Source organism: Typopeltis vanoorti, chromosome 15 (assembly GCF_054136105.1).
Source record: "Typopeltis vanoorti isolate ZY-2024b chromosome 15, IOZ_Tvanoo_1.0, whole genome shotgun sequence".
In the NCBI taxonomy this organism is placed as follows: domain Eukaryota; kingdom Metazoa; phylum Arthropoda; class Arachnida; order Uropygi; family Thelyphonidae; genus Typopeltis; species Typopeltis vanoorti.
Window position 1 is genome coordinate 92,562,479 of NC_143563.1, and position 26,451 is coordinate 92,588,929.

Below are 26,451 nucleotides of genomic sequence, written 5' to 3' on the forward strand. Positions count from 1 at the left end.
TCAGACACTTTAGTTCAATATTATTGGAGCCACACCAACTTTCCAACGCATTGAGCTGGGATATCGGGATTTTGCCCATTTTCCTATTGAGACTTGCCTTCCCCTTAGCCGACAAGAAACAATAAAATCAAGGCGGGGATTCGCAAATAACGAAGAAAAAACTGTGACCATTGAATAGTTATGGAATCTACTGAAAGTTATCCCCATAATTTTTAATTTTTTTGTTATAAGCCTCTGCGAATACCAGTGTTTAGTGAGTTTGCACCAATTTACATATTTTTCGCTAGTCTAACAACAGTATAGTTTTTGACGAACTTAATAAAACGAAATCTACTGTATCGAACTGTTTTGTTATATCCCCAATTGAATTTCGTATTCTAACAAAAATTCTGCGTGTAATGTTCCAGTACACTGTGTCAGATAATAAATTTCCTTATTAGAATACTTTTATCTATTTATATTTTATTTTGGATGTCATTTCCGTCCCCATCTACCTCTCTGGGCGATGCGACTGCATTTCCTTTTTGGCAGCCTCATTTGTTGTGTGTGGGTTGGTCCTTTAACTAGAATCGACGAATGAGGCCAATTAAATCTAGAATCGGAACAGATGTCTATAAAAAGGAACCATGACAAAAATTAACTGCACTAGAACATAAAAACGACGAGGTCCATTAATTAGAGTCTCTGTAATGGATGGCTGATTTACGCATGAGCTAACCAACAACCCTTTCCAAGCTTTTTATAAATGAAAAAAAAGGAATAAAAATTAAAGATAATTGTATGTAGCTTAGCAAAAAAAACTTTTTATGTTGTTTACAATTTTTTTGGTTTTAAACATAGCAAAGATTTTTTGAAGAGTACCCTCTAGACACCTACAATCTTACACAAAAAATTATTTAGGTTTTCAGAAGTACAGTCGAAACTAATACAGAGTGTTTCAAAACGAATGACCCGATTTCAAATAATTATATTTAATAATGATAATGTGGTACAGTTAAAAAATAAATTACCAAGTATGAAGTAAGGCCTAAAGTTTCACTCACCACAATTACAAATGCTCAATGTGCCCTCGACCTGCTGTACGGACAACATCAAGCCGATAGCTGAATTCATCTGGACATTCATTTTGAAACACTCTGAATATTAAGGATGTTAGTGAGTAAAATCTTAAGCGAGAGAGTTACTATCTGAGCGATCTGAGATGCCTCGTATTAAACTTAAATGCAACCCATATATCGATCATCCCTTAATAACATTTATTTTGCACCATAGGCCTAGTTGCTTCACTGAGTGATAGAAGAATCGGGTATTGTGTACAGTCAGTAGAATAACTATTAACTTGATAAATTATTAATTATATAAAGAGCCAAAGGCTTCAATTCAGCCACATGAACTTATTTAAGTTAAGGGATATTACATCGCATATTGTTTCATAGCCGAATAAGAAACTACGAGAGTTTCGTGCCGAATATAGAAACTATATAAAGTTCGGCGAGTCCAAGCGTAAGCAAATACCTGGATAGTGCAACATCTGACCCATTTGGTAGTGCTACACTGAGGCAACTCATAGTAAGGGTGGAGCAAGCTCCGATCACTATTCTTGGTATTTATCCATAATGTGAAACCCAGCTCATAGGAGCTGTATTACTGTTCTACGTTATGAGAGAAGGTCGCTACCCAGACCGGTTTCAACCTTTATTGAGGTCTCATCAGTGAGTAGGTAGAATGGGAGTTCATGTCTTTCATCATCGGCCTTTGGAGTATAAAAGATTGCTGAGAGTAAGCTGGTAGTAAGAGGGGAAGAGAGCGAAAGGTAGAGTATGATAGTAGGAGGTAGTAAAGAGGCCTCAGTCAACCTGTTTCGCTGTATAACCCAGAGGTTGTGGCTAAAAGGTCTGTGAACATCTTCTCCTTGCACCTGTTCTTTAAAAAAAAACCTTTGAAATAAACTTTTCTTATATGCGCTCGTAAATAATTAACAATTAAAAAATTAACAATTTAACTAACCAGGTGTCTATGAAGATCATCTCCTAACACCTGTTTTAGTATAAAACTTAAGCCTGATTTTTTTTCCCCCGAAAAAAAAAGGAAAAAAAAAGAACACTTAACTACGGGAGGCAAAAGGTAAAATTTCTGCGGGAATGAAAGCATTTCTGCGTGAATTAGAGCATAAAAGTTATGAGCTTTTTTTTTTTTAAATAATAAGCAGTAAAGAACTGGCCAACCTTACACCACGGGAAAAACAAGATTTGGGGGAAGAATCTGGCCCGAGAGATGCCGCTCCCAAGGAGCAGCACCGCCTGTCCGCTGTAAGCCTTCGCAGCCCAGGTTCTCAGATCTGCCCCCTCCTACATGAACTGTAAGAACCCGTGAAGAAAGAAAAAGAAAATCAGATGTTACCTTTTAAGGGAAGAGACATGGTGTGATTAGGCCCTGTCTCCGGACACAGTGGAATGGAGGTTTGCACCATTTATTTACAAACCTCCCATCCCCTAGTATATGTCTTTCTTGTGCGAAAAGCCTAGGTAAGTAGAAATAGATCCCGCTGAGTATTCTGGCTTGTATTATGTTTTCGTCGCTGATTTGGGACTTTTTCCGCACTTTCCAGATGTGATGATCACATTGATGAGGAAAATTGTAAATTTCTGAATTTTCTTGACTGGTGGGGGAAATTGCAGGTACAAGACCTCCTCTAGTGTAAGCAGCTGGATTCCGAGTGACTGCGCTTAATCTCTGCCAGACATGTCGGGCCCCCCCGCCCGACATGTCTGGCACAAGTAAAAGAAATGTCCCACCGTTTCAACGCTCTGATAGACGTCGCAGAAGGGGTCGCACGGTCTTGAATTGTATCGGGACATAACCAGGTTCACCGGTAGCTGACCATAGGCTATTCGCCATGCCAGGTCCCAGTGAAATGGCTGTCCCCAGCTATTTCTGATATTTTGAAATGTTAGTTAAAATATTTGGCGTATGACATCTGGAAAGTTGAAAGAACTCCCAATATCTTCCTAGGAGCTGGGTTTCACATTATGGGTAAATACCAAGAATAGTGATCGGAGCTTGCTCCACCCTTACTATGAGTTGCCTCAGTGTTGCACTATCCAGGTATTTGCTTACGCTTGGAATCGCCGAACTTTATATAGTTTCTATATTCGGCACGAAACTCTTGGAGTTTCTTATTCGGCTATGAAACAATATGGGATGTAATATCCCTTAACTTAAATATTAACTTGATATTTTATTTATTTTGCCACGTATTTCGCTAGAAGTGCTAAAGATTATGACAGTGGTTAAACTGCCCTTTTTGTTATGTTATTGTTAGTCTGGTTTGGAGAATGATTTTCATTACCAGATGTGAGCCCCTTTGTTGAAACTTTTGATCGTTAAGGCGAATTATATAACTCTTATCGGGTGAGAACAAAGAAAAGAAATAATATTATTTCTTTCTTTTCTTTGTTCTCACCCGAACAATCCTAAGCATGCCACCTATAGAGCCTTGCTTTTAGTAATATTTAATGACTGTTACTAATGGATAGCAGTGCCATTTAATTTACCAGATTTTCAAATTTGACGAAGAAGACATGCTGAAAACTTGCTATCCTGTTAGACGTTGGAATGAGATTCGAACTTTCGTACAATAATCTTTCTTCCCTGTATATTTCCTTCCATCCACATCCTCTTCTTCTGGGATCTCTTGTTTATTAAGGTTGCAAATGAATTTCACAGGCAGTTACGTTTACCGTACTTCAGGGACACATTTAGATACGTCATTTAATCATTTTCCTTGCTTTGCTTTTCATACATTGCTGATCCCACCATTTCCATCCCGGAACTGATACCACGTGATCGAATATCCGAGTTTGTCAAAATTTCTAGCTTTGTAGTTCAGCATATAACCTTTCATAATTGAAACATTTATATACTTGACTACTTCCCAGCTCAGTAGCATGATCACTGTCACCATCTGGTGGCAAAATAGTCAGATTCATAACTGGATGGAATTGTATGATCTCGAGTTTCTTCTGTCATATGCTGCACGAGAAAGTTGTCTCGCAACAAACTCAATGAATTCGTATTATTATCATGAGTTTTCTCTTCTATGCTGTCAATATTTGGATACTTTAAGTTACCCATGAAAGTTATCCATTTAACACCCATCAAAGTAATATGAAGATGCTTTTCATCATCCACTTCTATCTCTTTTGTTGATGCCAGTTACATCATCTGACTCTGAGAGCCGTGTTTCACCAATACTCACTATCTTAGGTTACAAAGTATTCATCAAGGCAACAACTCAGTCCATTTCATTCGAATGCTTCTAGAGTTTGTGTAAAGACAACCAGTTACGTCCTAGGTTTTTCATGTATATTTACGTCTGCAGTTTGCTTTACCAGGTGGGTAATTTATCTTTCTGCCCCAACATACTCAAGACGTTCAGTGTCGATGTGTATAGATTTTCCCCTTGACTAAATTCATATCCATGCTCACTGGCATTCTATCATTGTTCCATTTCCATACCTTAGTTGCACTTACATAACTCTTATCATCACGATCTAGTTTCTCCGATTCTGTGAATTAGGGCTTACTACAATAAATAATTTCTTCATTGAAGTATGAGCCTTTTCTACCATCAAACTCACTCCACACATTCAAAAGCTCAGTTCTTTTACGCAGTTTGTGCATCGAATCATTTACTATCGAAGTCTTTATGAACTCAGTACTATCATATCCTGGGTAATGAACTAACTGTTTTCATTCTTTCTCTCATTTTTTTTCTTGCTTCTATCAGTAATCCTTCCTTAGATAAAGAAAATAGGAAAGAGAAAGCCACGTCTATTACTGGAACCGGATCATAAAACAGACATTTAGCAATGGAATTATATTATTTTACAAAGACAATGCCAGTATTTTTAAATGCAATTTCTCCAAGTAAATTATTCATAATTATTTAATCTAGATAATAGAATATAGTTAAGTGCATGCGTGCCCAGCCTATTGTGTGTATATGAAGATGACAATAAAAAAAGGTCAGATGAATCTATCCGGCTAAAGATTGTGATAATTATGCCGTACAGTTGTATCATCAGCTTTTAATTAAGTGATAAAACACCCAGTGTTAGATGGGGAAGAATGCTTTTGGATAGAAAAGTGCTACCTTTCACCGTTAGGTTTTTTTCTCTATGGAATTATGTTAATGAAACCATGTACATATAAAAAATGAATTAGAGACAAATGTGAAAGACAAAATTAAAGACATGCTAGGGTGTACGTGTCAAGAGTTCAGTTGTACGGTGTTTGACCCAGACACATGGAGCTGATAATGAAGTTGTTCACTCAAAAAAAAAAAAAAAAAAATATTTGTTAATTGTTTTCAATAGACATCGGCATAAGTTCTAACGTCCGTTGACCAGGAATTATCTAATTATTAATGCAGTATTTAAACAATACTGCAACCAATTATTCAATTTTTTTTGCGCATTAACCTCTACGCAGTCGCAAGGACATCTCATCTAAGACGAACTTTTCAGCAGACTTCGTGTTACCCGATCTTATACAGTCATGATAGGATTTACCTTCTATAAAACAAACCAATGGAGAATAATCCCATCAATATTTTCTAAATTATGCAGGAAATAAAAATTCATCATTTTACCCGATTCTGATGAGCTCCAACTATGTTGAAACAAAAAAGGTTCTGTATAAGCATAAAATAGTATTTATTACGATAATAGGTAGCACTTTGAAATCTTTTGCATTTTAAATTGTAAAGCTGAAATTATTCCGAGTTCAGAATCCAGAAAGAAAAAAAAATATGGGTTCGCTGTAGTTGAAGAAGGCAGATTTTCACGCACGTGACTCCACAAATCACAGTAATAGTAGTAGAAAGTTACGACTGCTCTGCGTAAGACTTCTTTCATCAATCTCCGTATAACCGAATCATAGTAAAATATTCTTGTTACTGCTAGTGAGCATTGAATTCACACCGCATTTATCAAATACATGTCTCCATAGATTCATTTTTACATTCGAGTAGGCGAGAGACACGCAAATAGCACATTGCAAACAGGATTTTATAGCGTATCTCTCCTTTAATGTAGGCCATATATAAATCATGGCAAATCTCGCCAGGATAATCTTACATATTCGAAAGACACGCACTAAGGGAAGAACATCTAATACTATTCCGAAAATGATTCGGCAAAGAAGTAATATTTTATTCAAATAGAAGTGCAATAAAAGACAAAAAAAACTATATATGGTAGCGGATAAACATATTGTCATTACAATAATTTCCTTGTGAAATTAATGAATATATTATTTAAGGTATGTATTCTTACAGGTAATGCCTGCAAATAAGATTGAATAGGTGAGTTAGAAAGTGATTAAGTACTTACATGAAGCAGCGCAACATGATCATCATATCTATAGCTACAGGAATCCATCTCTCTCTCTCTCCAATACGATATCTTCCTCAGTATGTATCAGCTTTTGTCGGAGTACAGGCCAGACACTATCTGCTGCTATTGATTATCCTATAACAACTGTGTTCTGCCTCTCTCCTCCGACCGACAATATACTTCAGGGCAATTCGATACATTGAGAAGCATCTCAAGAGAAATTCGGAACCTTAGTATTTTCCGGTAACTCTAAAATCGCATATTTGTTTTATTGGGGGGGAGGATGCTGAATAAGGATAACTAGTAGACGACTGCTTACGACATTGCCGAAAAAAAAGATAAATTCTCACCTGGATTTATCTTTTTTTTTCTTTCTCCTCTTCTGTGTTTCTTTTTCGGACATTGTTAGAACTCAATTGCTGCATACCCGTATGAGTAAGTTTATATTTATTGATCAGCATCTCTAAGTATTTGTGATATTTCGACCTGTTTTTGGTTTCCACTATCAGAATTTGACCAGCTGACATAACTGGCGGTTTTGAATTTTTCTGGATCAATTTTCCCCCTTCAGCTTTATTTTACAATGTAATATTGACGTTCTTCGTCTGTTTCTGGCATATAATCTCAATTTTAAAAATAGTCGTTAATTTTTTTTTGTATCACTGGAGAGTTGAGCTAAATAATTTAAGGTTTACAAAGATTGTTTGAGCATGAATGTTTTCTTTTCGTAAATGGTAACATATTAGCTGTCAAAACAAGGAGCAAAACACAATATTTTGGAGGTTATATAATAAACTAATTATAATATTTCTGATTAGATAATGAGGAATGAATTAAACGCACTCATAAATATTATTCAGTTTTATATTTAATAACCGCTGGATATAATGAATATCTATTGTCAGTATTGTAAACAATTGATGATGTCACAAAAATATTCCACTGTTTGGTGAATAAATTATCTTTTGCGTGTTATGCCTATTTCTAAGGACTATGACGTAACAATATATTTCATTATTATAGTGAACAAGTTAACTTTTGTCAATTTCGAAGGACTATGGCATAACAATGCATCGTTACTATGGTGAATAAATTATCTTTTGCCAATTTCTAAGGACTATGACGTAACATTTTAAATATATATTTTAATTGCAGATATTTTGTTTTCTTTGGCTATTTTTTTTTGTTAAACTAACTTTTTAAAGAAATACCAAGGTCAAGAAATGTTTTCCAGAAAATTAAAACAGTTTCTATTAGTTTTTGAAACCAATTTATCTCCGAAGCCTCTTTTTTAAAAAGATAATTCATACACTCTTACCAAATTCTTTATATATTTCCCAAATCTGCATATAGACAACAAGTAATCGATCTAAAAAAGTTCAACAACTTGGAAATTGTCTTGCTTTTTGAGAAGTCTGAAGGTATGCATCTGGTATTAGTCAAAAGATAACTACTATAAACTTACACCTACTTCAGGATGAAATATTAGGTTAAGCTTTCGTAAACACGATTTTCTTGGAGTTTTGCGATATCATTGAGGTATTCTTTAAGTGTATTCAGCGCTAGAGGATTAATAGTGTCAGGGAGAATTTTCTGTTTATTATGCAGATTACAAAAAAGCGGAGGACTTTGCATAAGCTGTGTGTGTGTGCGTGCGTGGGCGCGGGCAATCACCAGAGAGAGCGAGAGAGAGAAGGGAGAAGAACGTTTTTTATTTATTCTACCCGCATTATTATGCATGAGATCCAATTTTGAACTTCTCAGTATAGCGAGGAAGCCAAGAAAGCATCTTTCATAGATGTGTGATTAGCTTTCTGTATCTAGTTAAGATAACAGGAAACATCAATAGAAAAAAACTAATGGCCAAAGTCCTTCTTTAGCATAACTGCTTTTTACTGTAATATTAAAGCAAGGATAAGACAAACTATACTGTTTATATTTCCTGTTTTATTATGCCGTGGGTTCAATATTTGTTTTAGATATTCAAAAAATTCTCATCCGCAAAATTTAAAACATGGCTTACAAATCTTGTATTCAAATATTTGTTAGTATTAAGTGTTTGTATGCTCTTTTGCTAATAGAATTATATTAGTCATATTTTTTTTATTTCTAAGAATCTACTCAAATGCCAGATATATTTTTGTGATCGTTGAAACCAACGACTTTCTCTCTCCTTTTATAACTTGGAAAATGACTTTCCTCCTCTCCCCTCCTCCCACCCCGAAGAATTACTGTGACAGCTTAATATAAAACATAAGCGAATACTCCCATCTAACCATAATTGCACTGATATTTCATTCCCGAAAAAATTATCCATGCATTTTTGGTCTTCGGGTATCTCACTTAATAATTATTGCAAGCGCTATAAAAATTAGATGAAATGGAGTCTCCATGGTAACCAGAGAAGATTGGATCGTTTGTCTTACATGTTCCGGTTCAGCTTCTTAATGTTAACAAACTATGAAGCATTGGTTTCGGTATTTAAGAGAAATGATCGGGAATTAAAAAAAAGATCCACAATTATAAAAAAAAAAAGTATAACCATTTATGTCCCATAAATGGTTATAATTTTTTTTTTCAGTCAAAGTTTGGAATATTAAAAACGTTGAAATTAAGAATTCCTTGTATTGTTTATCGATGTGTATTCATCTTGCGTGATTGGTCAGTGTACACTCGCTCTTCAACCAACAGTTTGTAGATTCAAATCTCGCCTGTGGCATGGCTGTATATGATTGTGAATCTCTTGAGATAGGTTCCGGATTATCTAAAAATAAATAAAATATACACAACTAGCGATAAAAAAATAAACATCTTAACCTGACTACGGTACTAATGCAGTATACAAAAAGTTTTATATTTCGCGAGTGGAAGACCAAAACATGAATCCAGATGCAAATTTGGAATTCGTTTAAACAGTTTTTTATTGTATATCGAAATCAACATATTAACTTTAATTTTCCTTCTTCTATTTGTAGATTACTTGAATTATCCCGATATTATTTATGCAGTAAGCAATTTTCTTCATGTTAAGTTGCATCATAAGTTGAATATTTGCAGTCTCTACCCCAGATCGTCAACCTGTTTTGAAACTGTTGAATAAAGAACCTGATATCAACTCATTTGTCTTACTAGGTGGAGTTGAACGGTCACTTACGTATCCATTTAACAGAAACACCTTAAGAATACATTGCTTGCAGTCAGAATTAAGATCGTACCACGTTCTCTCATAATGATTCCTTAAGAGCTATCACGTCAAAAATGTTTTTTATTTATTTATTTATTTAAATTTAATATACAGTTTTAATTTACTCGAACTAATGTTTCATACCTGGTAAAAGATAGTAATTTAAATTTGTTGTCGTTTCAAACTCAGAGGTCTGCAATACATTGATATATGGCTTTTAAATGTACACATTCTGAAACTGTGAAATAATCGATAGAATTAAAAAAAAATTAATTTAAATAATTCCGATAGTGATCACAGGCTGAGCTTGTTAGGTGTTGCTCCGCCTCTGGCTTAACAGAGAGGGGGGGGGGGGAATTAAATTTTTGCGATCGCATGTTCAGATTGACTCGGTGTTGTGGAAAGGGGGGGGGGATAGGAATTCTCTTGCGCGTGCTCCAGTTTGTGTGCGCGTTTGTGCCTGTGAATACGTGGGAGACTTGCTGTTGGTCGGTATTTTCCCCTGTCCCTGAAAACCCAGGGATGGATGGATCAGGTGTTTCGGTTACAAATGCCAATGTCGTCGTAATTAGACCACGTGACTACGACACGAACGCCATCTGTTACAATTGCCTAAAGGTGTGAGAGTGTCGGAACTACCGCCGTTATTGACTTGTACCTATGACGTGTAGAGTTCGGGGCCTTACGGCTAGCGCAGGTCGTTCTCGAACTTCACTACCTCTCTCTCTCTCTCTCTCGCTCCCTGTTCTTATTCCCCCCCCCCCTCTGTTTGTCGTCATCTCAGAGAGGTCTCTCTCACGCGCGCGCGTATTATCCCTATCAACCTCGCGCGCTGGTTTGCTCCGCTAAAGGAAAGGAAGAAACGCTGGAGGAAGGACGGACCCGACCGGTGGAAAAGGCCGCGCGTGCTTGCGAATGGAGTTTAGTGGCTGGACTTTAGTGTTGGGGAAGAACGATATGGACAACACTAGATGATGTCTTAATACTGTTTTTTTTTTTTTTTTGGTAATTCCGCCCGGTCTTCTACGGCGGATAAATCACTATTAAGACGAAGAGAGAGAAAGAGAGACAGAAAGAAGGAGTCGTCATGTCAATCTAACATTCGTTTTCCGTTGTGAAAGGGCGAGGATGGTGTATGTACCAGTCCGGCCATTATCTATCCTTAGTGTGTGCTACTCACAGGTAGGATAACCCTTTAATTACGTAACTTGTTGATTCTCTTTTTTTTTTGCATTACATCTTGTGTGTGTGCATTGCAAAATTTTCTTCTGTAATTGACTTGACGTCCGTCCCATCAAAACCTATAAATGTTTCTGTATTTTTAACCGTAGATAGATATCAAAATTGACCTATCCACACGTTTGTACATCCTAAACAATAATTGACTGGTTATTTATTCAATTACCCCCCTTTTTAAATTCTTAATTTCATTACTAATGATCAGTCGTGATGGAGAAAATATCCCTTCACATACGATGCTGACATGGCTTAATTTAAATAGATTACACTCCACAAATGTTGATATCAAGAAGCTTTTCAGTTGTACTAGAAATGAATCGATAGTGGAATACCAGTCGAAATCATTTCCCTAAGTTGCGCCACATTTGCTTTGGCAATAATTATTTATTGGTGATAGTCATAAGCGAAACTGTGCCCTCAGTAGATTCAGATTTAATGTAATATTTATAAGTCACTTAATGGCTGCTAATCCATAATTGCTACTTTAGATTGCGTGTTTAATAATTCATAACCAAATGGTGTTAATATTTCTACATAAATGTGTCCTAATGGCAAAATATTGTAATATGTAACCAATCTAGTTCCTCTCTTTTTGTCTTTGTTTTTTAATATTTTATCTCCTTGTCCTTTCATCTTTATCTTTTGACCTTCGTTCAGTTCTCTTTCGCTTTAGTTTCTGTTTTTGTCTTTAAACCACCAAGAATTTGTTAATTGTTAAATTCGGTCTAGTTTCAAAGTGTGTTGTTTGCGAGTCGACAAGTAATTCTATAATTCAAATCGAAAACATAAATGCATACCAACAATTTAAAGAACACATCGGATACAACACATACTTGATATATAAAAAATATGAATGATCATATTTGACTATCACTTAAAAGATTTCAGATTATCCAGTTGAAGATGGAGTATTAGTTGTTTATGGTACAATCAATTCAATTACTGTTGTGTCATTTCTAAAGTTCGCATTCTTTAACTATGTCACTAAATTACTGTGGAAGAAATCACCATAGCAACCATGTTTCTAGAAGAACAATTATTGTTATTCATAAACTGGCGGAGTGTCTCTTTATAAGTGGTACTTATAAAAATGTAAAAAAAAATTGGAATTATATATGTTATTTTATAAAATACAGATTAAGGATCTAGAAGACAATTACTTAAAACGTAGTGAAACTACTCATCCACAGAAGATCGACTCTTCCATGGGTGAGTTTATGATCAACCTAGAAAAATTATATGTTTTGCTGGGCCAAATTTGAAATTCTGCCTACGCCGACCTTTTTTTCCTTAAAGGGCAACTGCCTTTATTCTACAATGTTATGCTACCATAATAAAGTTGATTTCAGGCTGACAATCGGTATTGTGTATATTTCATTTCCTTTTTTTTAAAAAGAAAATTATCTTTTAGAAAAGACATTTTTGCACATAACTGAGCGCTGGTTTATAAACTCGCCATCATTCCATCTTTCTCTGTTTTTTTTCTTCATCCTTTTTGTCGAACCAGTGTAGCTAATATGCATATTTATTTGCACTTCCCAGAAGAAGGTAACGGTGTTCGCCGAAAGTGGGCGCACGTGCGGTCGCTATTAGTGTGTGTGGGGTGGGGGGGTTCGGTGTTTTTATTCCTCAGGTAGTCGGCAAAGAAGCGTTGCACATTTTTTTTTTTTTAAAAAAAAAGAAGCCAGTAAGAAACCAAGCGGAAATGCCGCATTTGCGGTTTATCGGTGCATGCATTGTAAACATACACGCAGCCTACATGTGACACGACATTTAGCCTCGACAACTTGAGTAGTTTTCAATCAACCTTGATTCCTGGGGAACAGTACAGTTGTTCACGCACAACACACACAAAAAAAAGTGTACAAACACTGGCCGAATCAATCTCCCGAATTGTTTTAGAACCCTGTAAGACTATGGTTTTGTAATCGCATATCTCTGATAGGCTTTTCTATGCTACACGCGGATGGATAGAAAGGTAGAATCTATTTAACGAATATCGATAGATAGAAGGGATATTCCAGATCATCTAAACAGATAACATCCTTTACATGAATTTATTAGAACAATGCAGTAATTTTTTTTGTTATACAAACAATTTTAGTGCAAAGACAGCTACTATATTTGTGAGCCTGCTTAGCAGTATTTTTCTCTACGCAGACTAACATAAACTGATCTTGAATACAATTTTTGTTAAATCTCCAAATAAGGACAATATTTGATTTATTTATTTGAAGGATATATTATTAAAGATAAGATAAAGCTAAAGTTGAAGGTAACACTTTTACTAAATTATAAATAATGGATACCAATGAAACACACCTATTCTAACAATAACTAAATTAAATAGAAAAATCAATATTGTAAAGTGAGAGAAAACACGAATGGGTTATTTGTAATGGGATTCCTTTTAAAAATAATAACGAGAAAAAAAAGAGGTTGTGCGTGTAGACAATCCATCTACATCTTTGTATTACTCTGAAAATAGATAAGATTTCTAGGTCTTTTTTTATTCTTGTTATCAACCTTTCCTCTCCCATCCTGTTGCTCACACATTCCTGAATGCTAACAAGACTTGCAGAGATCCGTTTAATCGAATAAGAGCATCAGCTTACTGTAATGATATAAACTTAATTCATCTGTCTTAATAATGCGACTATATTCTTAATATCTTTTTTTAAAATAATGCAATCTGACGTGGCTGGGCGAGTAAATAATGTCTATTTATTATAAGGTAAAAATCTGGTCTTGACAACCCCTATTTGACCTCAACCAAGCATTAAAGAATGAGAAAAAAGTTTTTAAGTTTGTTTTGTGGCTTAATCATTTGTTTACTCCCTTAAACGAATTAATCTTAAACCCTTCTTGTGCATTATCTTAAGATACGTTTACGAAACAGGAAGTGCATCCACTACTGTTTTATGAATTTCTTTATCTTATTTTTTTTCTCTTAATTTCCTCTCTCGTTCTCTTTAATTCTGTTTTTGTTTATCTGGTTTTCTTCCCATTTTTAATTCGCAATTCTTCTTTTTGTTCTTATCTCTCAATTCATGTTCCCTCTGTAATTCTTCTTTCTCTCAATTCCTTCCCGTCTCTCTCTATTCATCTTTCAATTCTTGTTCCTTCTCTCTCAATTCCACTGTCTTCTCCATTCTTGTTTCTTGAGTTATCAATCTCTATATAATTTAATATATGTAATTATTTGTTTATTTTATTAGTTAATTTCTCTCTCGGAATCGAATTCGGATGAATAACATATATTCTTCAGTTACTATACGTTGTGAGTCCGACTCTCTTCGCTGTGAGGAACTTAACAGAATTAAAATTCTTTTTCAAATGAAGTTACGTTGGCTGGTCTTGTACAGAGGGTAGAAGCATTTTACCTCCTGGATAACTGAGATTTTTCAATTCACGAACAGAGAAACTGTCGACAGAACAAAGAACACGTATTCCCCCAGAATATAATGGCGTCCTCTATAGATGAACCTAATGCAGAGTGATGAGGGAGACCATAAAAAGTGTAAATATAAACTAGATTTATATTTACACTAGATGGATGCTTAGGTAGTGTCAGAAAGAGATGCCCAAGTATCCGAAATCTGATCAAGAGGAAGAAAAAGTTATCAACAAGTAGAATAACCTATTATGAAATAGGTTATTCTGTTTATAGTAATATGATTCTGGTAAAGGGTTATAGTAGGCTATTTCGGCAACAGATAAGCTTTCTTGGATCTGTCTTATTATTAATTATTATATAGATTGTTTCTCACAACCCTTTTTAAGAAATGTGAGAAGAATTTGGAGATTCTGTCATATCCTTTGTTCTCCAAAATAGAATTTCTTTTAAATCGCTATTGATGACGTCTGTTATCATACTCGACTGATGTCAGTAATCTGTAATCCATTTCATTGTATTGGATCCAGGCTTGACAATATTCGTTACGAGGAAGTCCCATAATAGATCAGTGTATGTTGCTTTTTTTTAATTTTGTTTTTTAGTCATCCATAGTGTGTGTATCTGTCGTCTCATTAGTTTTGCATTTCTTTTGGATTAGAAATAGTATTGGTTTTGGTCTTGGATATAAAACACTTTAGTAATTAATTTGCAACAGCAACAACGTAGAATAATCTTAACAATTTAACTCAGACAGAAATGCTTCTGTCTGAATATGTACACCTTGAGAAATAGATGATTTTATCTAGATTAAAAGTAACAGTGAATTAAAAACATCTTTCTCAGTCTATACAAATGCGTATATCAAAGCTTGTTGAAGTGTACATTTAAGTTCAGTATTTTTTATATAGTGAAACTTGTAGAGTATCTATAGTTATGGAGTAACGTGTATGCCACAGTAAATAACTTTTTTATTATAAATATTTCGTCTTATGTATCATAAGACATCATCAAAACAACTATCGAACAACAATAGGAATTGAATTTAAAAAAAAAAAACAGTAATGCGCATGCATAAATTGGAATTCCTCTACGTATACAGTTGCATGTTCATGGATTAAAATTACTGGGCTAAAATTAAGTTAAAATATAAAAAAATTATTTAATACAATTGAGGATAACAATTTACCAAATTTTTGGAATAGTGAGAGAGTCGTTCTGATTAAGATTATTTCTACAAAGTAAGGCTTCAGCACTTTCTTTATTACATGTTTATATATGAATGTATGTAGTAGCTTGGCGTTTTGCCATTGGATTCTGTGGTTAGCGTTTTCGATTCCATGTTGTGCCAGGCCAGATTTGTGAGGTTGATAAGGCGGTGTGGTCTCGATGTTCAGAGATACGTTTATTTATAGATCTTCCTGTTTGTCCATAGTAAGACAATTGACACGAACATGGAACTCGTATACGCCAGGTAGCATCAGTGATGAGAGTTTGTATTTTGGAGAAGGTAGCAAGTTGTGAATTTGGCTGATGGGTTTGTAAATAGCAATGAGTTGATATTTTGTCATAATTCAAACCTGATTGTGATTCCAAATTTCCACCGGGCATAGTGAAATTATTCAAATTTGCAATCACATCAAGTTACTTCACATGGCAAGATTGAATAGAGAAACAAGAGGAAGGAACAGCAGTGGGCTCACCCTTATCACCTAACTTAGCCGACTTTTTTCTTGAACACCTAGAAGATAAAATTTTCGCTCTTGAGCCGAAATGAACAATATGGCTACGATATGTTGATGACATCTTTGCAGTTTGGAGTCACATAGAACCTGAACTCTACTCATTTCTACAAAATATCAATACCCGCCATTCTCGTATCAAGTTCACACTAGAAAAGGAATCATCAAAAGGTATTTCCTTTCTTGATGTACACGCTGAGCGTGAACAAGATGAATCCATTTCCATTTCTGTCTACCGAAAACCAACTTTTTTAGGTTGTTATGTCCATAATACATCAGTCACCATCCATCTCAAAAATATTATTACGGGCAACTCCAATGATCTTAGACTCGTTGACGGAGGCCCTAAACTTCATGTCAAGAACTCACACCAACATTTATGCAGTATTATTATTAAGAGAGACCGCCAGGGAGTCAGGGACTCATCGAGGGAGACTACACACACACCAGCTATCATACTTATTCTTGAATTCATTCACACTGCTTGCACTCACAATATCCAATGGCAATCCATTCCAATTACGCACGACCCTATGAGAGAAAAATTAGCCCACCCCTTCTTAGCGGCAAGACTTCCAAGGATGCCCTCTTGTCCTTTTCCCCACCTTCCAAATTGAAAAATGTTATCAATTGAAATTCTGTATGACCCTTTCAGAAGTTTGTCTCAATCATATCACCCCGCTTTCTCCTATTCGCTAGTGTCTGCAGTCTACGAATTCTCAGTCTGTCTTCATAATCAGTAGTCCATAATCCTGGTATCATTTTTAACACTCTCCAATATCAGAATCGCAACGGAGACCAGATCTGTGCGCAATAGTCCAAGTGAGGTTTTATCAAGACCGTATAAAGAGGCAAAATTATATCCTTATCTTTATGTGAATGTTCTTTTCAGCATTGCAATTATCTTTTGAGTTGTATTTACAATCTTTGCTACCTGGCCCCTGAACTTCAACTTCCTATCTACTAATACTCTAAGATCCCTAGCCTCATCAGTTTCTTCTAGCATAATCCCACCAATATAATACGACATTGGATATCTAATCACGCCTAAGTGAATGACTTTACATTTACTAACATTGAACTGACATCCATTTTCCCCATGCCAACAGTTCCAGCCTATTCAAATTATTCTGCAAGTACTGCATATCAGCAGCATTCCTGATTACCCTACCTATCTTTGCATCATCAGCAAATAGCTGTATGTCGCTTGTCAAATCCTTCCCAATATCATTAATGTGTAGATTGAATAACAGTGGACCAATCACTGATCCTTGTGGTACGCCAGTTGTTATTTTTTAAACGTTTTGTTATTATTATTGATCTTTGTACTGGTTATGGGCAGTACTACCTTACATCACGTCCAGACTTGATATAGGCCTAAGCCTTTACAAGTGTTTTACCCTATGCCTATTCGAGTTATCATTGTAGTCATTCTCTGGTGGCAACGCCATGTCACCAGTGTGCCCTTTAGGGCCCTCAAGGAAACAACTTTTATATTCTTTTGCGTAAGCCCAAACTGTTTTAAGTCCTTATAACTATCTGCACTCCATACGCCATGTAAAGAGATGGTGCCGCTGGTAAACCTCGCAGTTTCCCCATGCTCCTCCCATATTTTACTAACTAGATCTGGGTTATTTTTATAATAATTTACTTTATTATTATGACTATAGGCTAGTGGGTGCCCTGTTCCAACCACCTGGGCATCAACTACCCAAACGTCACCATCTCTTTTAATCGCTAAGTCTTGCTTACGCAAACCGTGGAGGTCCTATAATGCGGTTCCACCGCAGTCTCCCAACCTTTATTCTTAAAGCGGTTGTTCATAATGGAGACCACGGCCTCTTGTCTCCTCACGCGGACCCCATGGGTGCGGAAGCAACACTGGGCTATATGAGGCAATGTCTCACTGTAGTGGCAGCCAGCCCTACAGTTGGAGTTGTCACTACCCCATCGAGCTGTGCAGTCTCGAGTAGGCAGGGCATTGATCCTCGTCCTGATAAGGTCAATATATTCGAACCCAGGGAGGAGTCTGGTGCCATCCCTTATCCAATCATGCTGGGGAGGCACCAGATATGACTCTTTTAAAGGAGCACCATCTACAAAACAGTGCAACAGAGATGCCCATCTCTTGTGTTCTGTGGGTGCTGACTCGATTAAAGTACCTTGATAATGGGACCAGCAGACCCATATCCCCGTATACCACTTTTTGATATGTCACTCAGCCATCCTCTTATCCATGCTAATATTCTATAACCCAAACCCACATTCTCCAATTCATGCAACAGTCTACCATGGCATATTCTGTCAAGAGCCTTAGCAAAATACAGCATGGATTTTGCTAAGTGTTCAATTGTCTAGTTCAATGGTAACATTGTTATAGAATGTGAGCGAGTTACTAAAACATGACCTTCCCTTATTAAACCCATGTTTTGCATTGCAAAGTAGAGATTCACTGTCAATCCATTTCTGAATGCGGGCCCTAACCAATTTTTCCAAAATATTCACCACCATTCCTGAGATACTAATTGGTCGATAGTTGGATACATCTGTCTTTGCACCACCCTTGTGCAATGGAATTACCATACATTCCTTCCATTCCTGTGGAATATTTCCTGTTCTCAGACTCATTAAACAGCCTGGTCAAAGGAATAGCCAGTTCAGCTGAACACTCTTTTAGCACACGTGCTGATATTCCATCAGTTCCTATTACTGACTTCTTATTCAGATTCTGTAACAACTTTAATACCTCGTCCTCATACACCTGAGTTTTTTCATCCAGTGAAGAGGTAGCAGTGAGCTCAATGTCGTGTACAACAGGTTGTAGCTTTTAATAAAATGGGCACTCATTAGTTGAACAAACTCTTCTGCGTCTATCAATATCATACTTTGCTTTGAACGCATTCACAGTCATAGTACCCACAACATACTATGGCAGAAAACCTAGTTCTAACACCCTTGCTAACTACACTCTTGCTCACTTTCCACGGATATCCCCTAGTTCTACCACCACTACACCTATTGTGAAAAATTTCCTCTGAATTAATCTTGTAAAAACCCCTCAGTAATTTGAATGCCTCAATCCTATCAACCAATTTCTGTAACTCACAGATCTTCACCTTTTCTCGTAAGGTTCATTCCATAGACCTGCTACCATTTGGTCATTGGCCTCTGGATCATCTCCTTCTCATCACCAAGAAACTCTGGCGCCGATATCTGCACGCAGTAGTCAAGATGGGATCTTATCGAGACTCGACAAAGAGAAACAATAACCTGCTTGTCTCTGCTCGTCAAAGTATTATTCAGTAACCAAGTGATCTGGTGAGCTGCTTTTGCTATGTTCCCCCTAAACTTTAACTCTCTATCCACTAACACTCCCACGTCTCTGGCTTCGTCAATTTCCTCGAGTACAGTTCCACCAATGTAGTAAACTGCTGCTAATCTTTTCACCCCAAAATGCATAACCTTACACTTTGCCACATTAAATTGACATCCATTCTCCTTAGCCCAGTCCCCCAATCTATCCAAATCATCTTGCAAAATTTTGACATCATCTGTATTAACTAGTGGCATCGCGTGCCCATTTCTGTTGGGTGTGCCGTCGTGTGGTCAAATTTCACGTCAGTTTGACCGTATACATGGGCGTGCGTCCGCATAAAATATTCCTCGCTGGGGATGGGGGAGTTTGGAGACAAATAATTACATCAGTAATTTTTATAATTATTTAATTAAATAATTACATCAATAAACGTCTTTTAGCATTTTTGATGTAATTATTTGTTGATGTAAACTATAAATACATTATTTTCATTTTACATCGATCTTAATGATCTTTAATTCTTGGGAAAAAAAGTTCGGAATTAATGCAGTTTTTAGCATAATTTCATATATAAAAAAATTGACTGGCGTATTTTATTAAAAATTAACTAATTAATTAATCGCAAAATCCTAAATTAAATTATTTCGGTTTAAAAGCAAAAAAATCATAAAACTAACACGGGACACACGTAAAATAATATCCAATTACATACATTTACCTTTTAAAAATGTATTTTTCTGTTTAAATTTGTTTCACTATAAATTTACACTTAACTCAGTGACTCACTCGACACAGAGGGCAAACGACCTGGGCGCTGTTCACACAGTGATGAACATTTTTTTCACAAATCAGAAAAAGATGAACCAAAAACAGGAACAAGTGTTTTATTACTGCAATAAAACGCATGTTCTATGGCTGGCCCCACCTTGGGCCGAAACAGGCTAACCCAAAATAAAATTTTAAGACAGACAAAGCGTCCCGTGGTCAAGGGTGTAAGGCTACATATCTCAATCACTTTTACAATTATAATTTGTGGAATATTTTACTCAATCCCGGGGGAGTGCCCCCCCTGCGGATTCCCATGACTGTGTGAATGCATTTTTATCGATGTATGCAAGCTTTGAGAGTGCATAGCGAATCAGTGCTCATCTTGATTGATCCAATTGCAATTAATTGCAGGATAACTTTTAATACTTCTGCATACAGTGGGGGAAGAATCTGTTAGTTTTAGGATTTATTAGAAAACAACAATAAAGGTGAATGCTATATTTGGTTGGTATATTTGAAATACTCAAAGATGTAAATATGTGAACCATAATTTATAAGATATGTAAGAATAGGAATTGTTGCATATGGTGTGTATTTCTCTGGTTTGTGTATATTTCGCTCCATTTTCCAAGAATTTTCTTTGGTTTACTGAGACTCAGTATATATAGCATCGGAATTATCCACACTTTCGGGAATCCTACATTCATTAGTGTTTTCTTTCTTTTTTTTTTTTTAGTATCAGCGGTTCTTCTGTCTTATCAATCTTACATATGCTGATATTTTATTGTAGATGAACAACTTATAATACATAGAATATTCATTTTTATTCAGGAATAGTCGTAGATATTTTTTAACTGTCTGTCCTCCAATACCTTTTAAAACACTTTGCAACCTCAACAGATGCTATACTGCACAAGCAAGAGAAACAATTAGCTTTTTCCTCCTAACATCCACTTTCAAATTTTCAGTTCCATAAAACGTGTAACAGCTGTTTGTAATACAACCATCGGATACAGAAATAACTCAACTCATGACAAGTAACAACGTTCGATCGGATTGGTTGACACAATAACCAATCACAGCCGCTAGGTGCTCAGCCTCGCCTTCTCAGCGGTTTAAAAATATTAGAGCGCTAGAAATTTGACCCATTGCGTTCTCTTGACATATTTCTTTACATTTTGAAAGCACACCCAGGCTATTAACGCGAATGTGACGCAATGTTTACGCGTCGAAAAGTGCCCTCTTCATTAAGCAGTATTACCTTCCTGAAGAGGACAATGAAGCATTAGTATACCGTGTTCAACTTTAGAAATCACGCGAAGTCTGCAAACAATTAGAGGAGTCTTTAACGGGTATAAATGCAAAAATATAATTTCGGTGATATTGCTATTCGGTGGATGAGCACCGCACATCCGGAATATTCTTCTCTAGTATTAACCATTGCTCTGCCCAACTTTGCATCATCAGATCCTTTCCTACATCGTTAATGAACAAATCCAACAATAGCGGTGAAAGAACAGAACCCTAAGGTTCTGTTCTTTCACAGTCGCATGTCACTAGTCGCAGACTTTCTACTAGACTACTCCTGAATAAACTACTCTGAGATCTCACTAACCCTATATCCACCCCCATGTGCTGCAGTTTACTGATTAGAACTCCATGTGTTATCCTGTCAAAGGCCTTTGCAAAGTCCGGCAGTATCACTGTAAACCCATTACCTTTATCCAACTCAGCTGTATTATAAAATGAGAGCAAGTTCTTGAGTCATGATCTACCCTTCACTAAACCATACTGCTTCCCCATACAGTATCCCATTTCCATCTATGTATTTTGCTGTTGACCAACTTCTCCAATATTTTGACGACGACTCCTGATATGCTGATCGGTCGGTAATTTGCTACATCAGTCTTGGCGCCTCCTTTATGTAATGGAACTATTTTCCTCTCTTCCCATCCTCTTGCGATTAACCCACAGCTGAGATTTAGATTAAACAATATGGGCAAGGGCATTGACAGTTCCCTTGCCGCTGCACGTAAAACTCGAGCTAGTTTGTATACCATCCAATCCCACAGATGTATTCACATTAGGTTCTACAATATGCTATGCACTTCCATTTCATTCACCTCAATTCCTATAAAAGCTTTAATGATATACTCTTGCAAAGTCTTCACTTGGTAATTTTACTATTTCGACTGATTCAGTTACCTCCTTACCATCACCATTCATTAAAATCATTCTGCCATAAACATTCTTTCTTTTACTTGCAGCATATCAAAAGAACTGTTTGGGATTATCTTCGGCCTACACTGCTAATTTCCTTTCGTACTCTGATGTTGCCTTTCTTACTACAGGTTACTCTTCTGACCGCTGTGCTTTGTACTGCTCATGTGCTTACTTGATCACCTTTCTCCTTGAATTCCCTCCACAAGGTTTTTTCTTTTTTTTTGCAGCTCCAGCTTAATGATGGTATTCATCCGTTTAACTCCCACTTGACTTACTCTCTTGGTTCAAAGTATGGCATCGATCCAAACAATCTCCTAAGCTTGGCATACTTACAAACCCTGTAATTCCACGTATAACCCCCTCTTAACTGAAAATTCCACACATTTAGCCACTTCCAGATCATAACATCACTCACTCATAACATCTCTCTCACCAGTTGGCAGTAACGTGGCCATATTCGTTATAGATAAATTCTCAGATGCAGTTACTAGATCGAGCACTCTCGAACCACTGGTAGATTCCATTACATGCTGTCTCAGGTAATTATCCCTTAGTAACTGCATACATTCTATTTCCTTCCTCCCATGTGTCTTCTCCTCCTTCCAATCTATGTTCCCATAGTTCAAGTCCCCCATAATAATTACCTGCCTTCCACTCATTGAGTATTTGTCGATGCATACTATCTCCATCTTTTCCATCCCCGTCTATAGCATCATCCAACTGTATATTTTGTTATGCGGGCCTGAATCTCACACTCAAATGTGCTATTTTCACTGACCTACTGTCGAACTAAAACTCTCTTTGGTTGCAGTTCGTCGGCTATCAGTAACACTTCTACCACCATTCTTTTCCTTTTATCCTCCTCGAACACGCTCTACCCTTCACATTCTGTTCCACTAACTATATCATCTTCTGTTAGCCATGTCTAACTGATATACCAGTAACCTTTGGCCAGGATGAACTAATCAATGCCATTAAATGCCTCCTATTTGTCCGGAAATGCTCCTGGCATTAGTGTACATAAAGTGCAAAAGCCCCTTAGGCCCACCGCTATGCTGACGCTCTGTACAAACTATCCCATTCTGGTTTGTTACCATTGCTACTAACTTAAGCATTTTATGCACATTCTCACACTCAACTGCCTCACTGATGTCTGCATATCCACTTTACAGCTTCCCCCCCCCCTAAAAGCTCTAGTTTCCGTGATTTTGCACATCCACTTTCACTTCATCCAGTCTTCGAATACCAAATTCACTTAGATGCAAACCACCCTTCTTGTATAAGACCTTTCGCCCATCAAACTCACTCCACACATCCACGAACTCCACATTAGTCCTGCATAACGTACGCATTGAGTCATTGGCTATTATGGCTCTCATTCTCAGCGCTATTCTATCTTACTACCGCAACAGACTCACTATATTAACTCTTTCACTCTTTTCTTTTGCTACTTCCTGTAATTCTTCCATGTCCTCTCTCATGCCATACTTTTCTCCTTTTAAATCATTCGTTCCAGCCATCATAAAATGTTTAGTATGCAGAGCACACATGATCTGTTCTTCTGAAGAATCTCTAAAACAATTGGAAATTACCAAAGAAACAGCCTTAATAAATGGATATAATCCAACAACAACCCAAAAAATAATTAATCATTTTCCTACAGATCAACCCAGATAAAAAAGAAACTCACAAGACTCCTATACCTTATATTAAAGACATCCTTGAACGTGTGGCAAAAATTATGAAAAAAATATCAACTCATTGCTACCTACAAACCCATCAACCAAATTCGCAACTTGCTATCTTTTCCAAAAGACAGTCTCACCATTGATGCCACCTGACGTATACGAAGTACCATGTTTGTGTAACTTGTCTTACTATAGTCAAACAGGAAGATCTATAAATAAACGCATCTCTGGACATCTTCCTTATCAAACCTCACAAATCTGCCTTGCACAACGTGGAATTGTAAACGTTAACAGCAGGATCCAATGGCAAAACGCCAAGCTGTTATATAGATTTTACATGAACGTTTATATAAAGAAAGCGCTGAAGCCTTACTTCATAGACCTAATCTTATACGAAACAACTGTCTCACTGTTCCGAAAGTTTTGGAGATTGTATGAGATAACTATGTATAAGATAAGTGGGTGTTGCCGTGAGAAGTAGAAAAAAAATGAAAGTTTACTTTTTGAATGCTGAGGCTGTTGTAGTAGTGACATTTTTATATGGATCTCGCGAGAAGGGCTTAAACCTGTAGCACAATGGAAGGTGGCTTAATTCTAGCAGGAAATATTTACTTATAGAGTCTCAAATTAAGGCGTGTTTCATTTGGGGTGCTTTTTTATTGTAAATGCTAACGTTATATATTAAAACAAGTGGAAAATTTATTTTCTATTATTGACCACATACAATTTTGATCTGCTCACGTATCAAAGGGAGATCACACCGCACAGCAGTTTACCACAAAGTAAGGCATCTTATGTCCAAAACGGCAACGATCAATAGTTGATTGTATCGATGCTTGTACAATTTAGTTTCCGGCTTCTATTATTCAAATTTTAATTTGCCTTCCAAAATATACAGGAACGAGAGGTAGATAGCGCATGTGCAGTAAAATCGAATATAAATACAGTTTGTGAGAGAAGGATGATATACGGAGGTAAATCCAAAAAAAAGTATAAGAACTTTAATTTTTATTAAGTACCTGGAAAGATACTTAATAAAAAAATAGTACAGAATTTTAGTATTATTTTCAACGTAGTTGAAACACAATTGATGATGCCAGGGGCTACTCGTGCATAGGCACTGCGGAACTGCAGCACCCCCCAATTTTTCTCGATATATAAATATATTTATTAGTTTATTTATATTTGCTTCTAATGTTTAATTTTATCATCAACAATCCTATCCAATTCTCTCATTTTGTATAAAAAATAATAAAAATCCATCTTGTAGCACTTAGGAGAGCGAAGGACGCTAGCAGCACTCTGTTTACCAGAGTTCATATTGCTACGCGCGCAAGCATATGCACGTCATAGTGAGATGCGAGCTATTAGCGTAATGCTGCACTGTCTGTCGCGCAGTTCCACTGTTGTTTATATGCAGTTTGCGCCAGTAGTCGTGTTCGTAATGCTTATCGTGTTTACTCAGTCTCTTTAAATATTTGGGCATTACAATTAAAGACATAACATTTGTTATAATTTTTATTTTAGCATTATTGGGATTATGATAATGGATTTTATTTTTAAGTAATTTTGAATTATACTAAACTGTATAATTTTATCGATAATAAACAATATTTTTTCATGTTTAATATTTTTTTTTAATTTTTACCATAATTTTGATATTTTATCCAAACACGTATACACTGTATTTACAGTGTGTTGCAGCACTCCCACGATTTCAAGCCACGAGTCGCCACTGGATGATGCAAAATAGCATGCGACTAAAATCTGCAAATAGCACGTTTGTTTTCCTTTGAACCTATCCACCTCTTTATACATTTTTTTATTTGTTATAGCATTCTCCTTCCGTAAATCTCGGAGAAAAGCGAACATGGAAGCATCGGAAACTGAGGAGACATGTTTAGACTTGTTTATCAACGTAGTAGCTGTCACAATCTCATGCGCTGTTCTGATAATGCTGTAAATTGTGTTATATGTTGAAATGGAATTTATATTGAATTCTCACATATGAGGTCTCCTCATACAACTCTTTATTTTTCTCCGATCTGCCTTAATCTCGTGCCTTCAATAGCATGCTTTCAAATAGAGATATATTATGCTTACTTGTGTCATTTAGTTGAAGTTTTGATATCCGTTTTTTTTACAAAAATTAAAAAAAAGGATATCGAAGGCCGGAGATTCAGTTTTATCTTTATTTGTATGCATCTATCACATTATTTTGGAAAAAGGTTTTTTTTTTTTTCGTCTGTAGCGAAAACTATTTAACAAAAACTGTCACTAAAGTGAACTAAGCCTTTTTGTGTTCAATTTTATATTTACATGGAAATCGTGAGGGAAAGAATCAATGGTGTTGGTATCCTTTGAATTACAACTGCTATTTATGTCTTTTCATTCCACTTATGTGTAAGACTGACGTTTCCGTCTTAAATGACACATTATTGAAAATCGCGACTAGTGTAGATTAAGAAGGGAGAATCCTTTTTTTTTTGGATAACTGGG

General features: G+C 36.2%; 1 protein-coding gene across 1 annotated transcript in view; it reads left to right on the forward strand.

The window, feature by feature from the left end:
• The first annotated feature begins 10,631 nt into the window (after nt 1–10,631).
• LOC150098978 (muscarinic acetylcholine receptor gar-2-like) overlaps nt 10,632–26,451 on the forward strand; it is a 131,263-nt gene continuing 115,443 nt past the window's right edge. The window contains exon 1 of the mRNA XM_090405439.1: nt 10,632–10,764. The gene's annotated coding sequence lies outside the window, so the exon portion shown is untranslated. The remainder of the gene's footprint in view (nt 10,765–26,451) is intronic.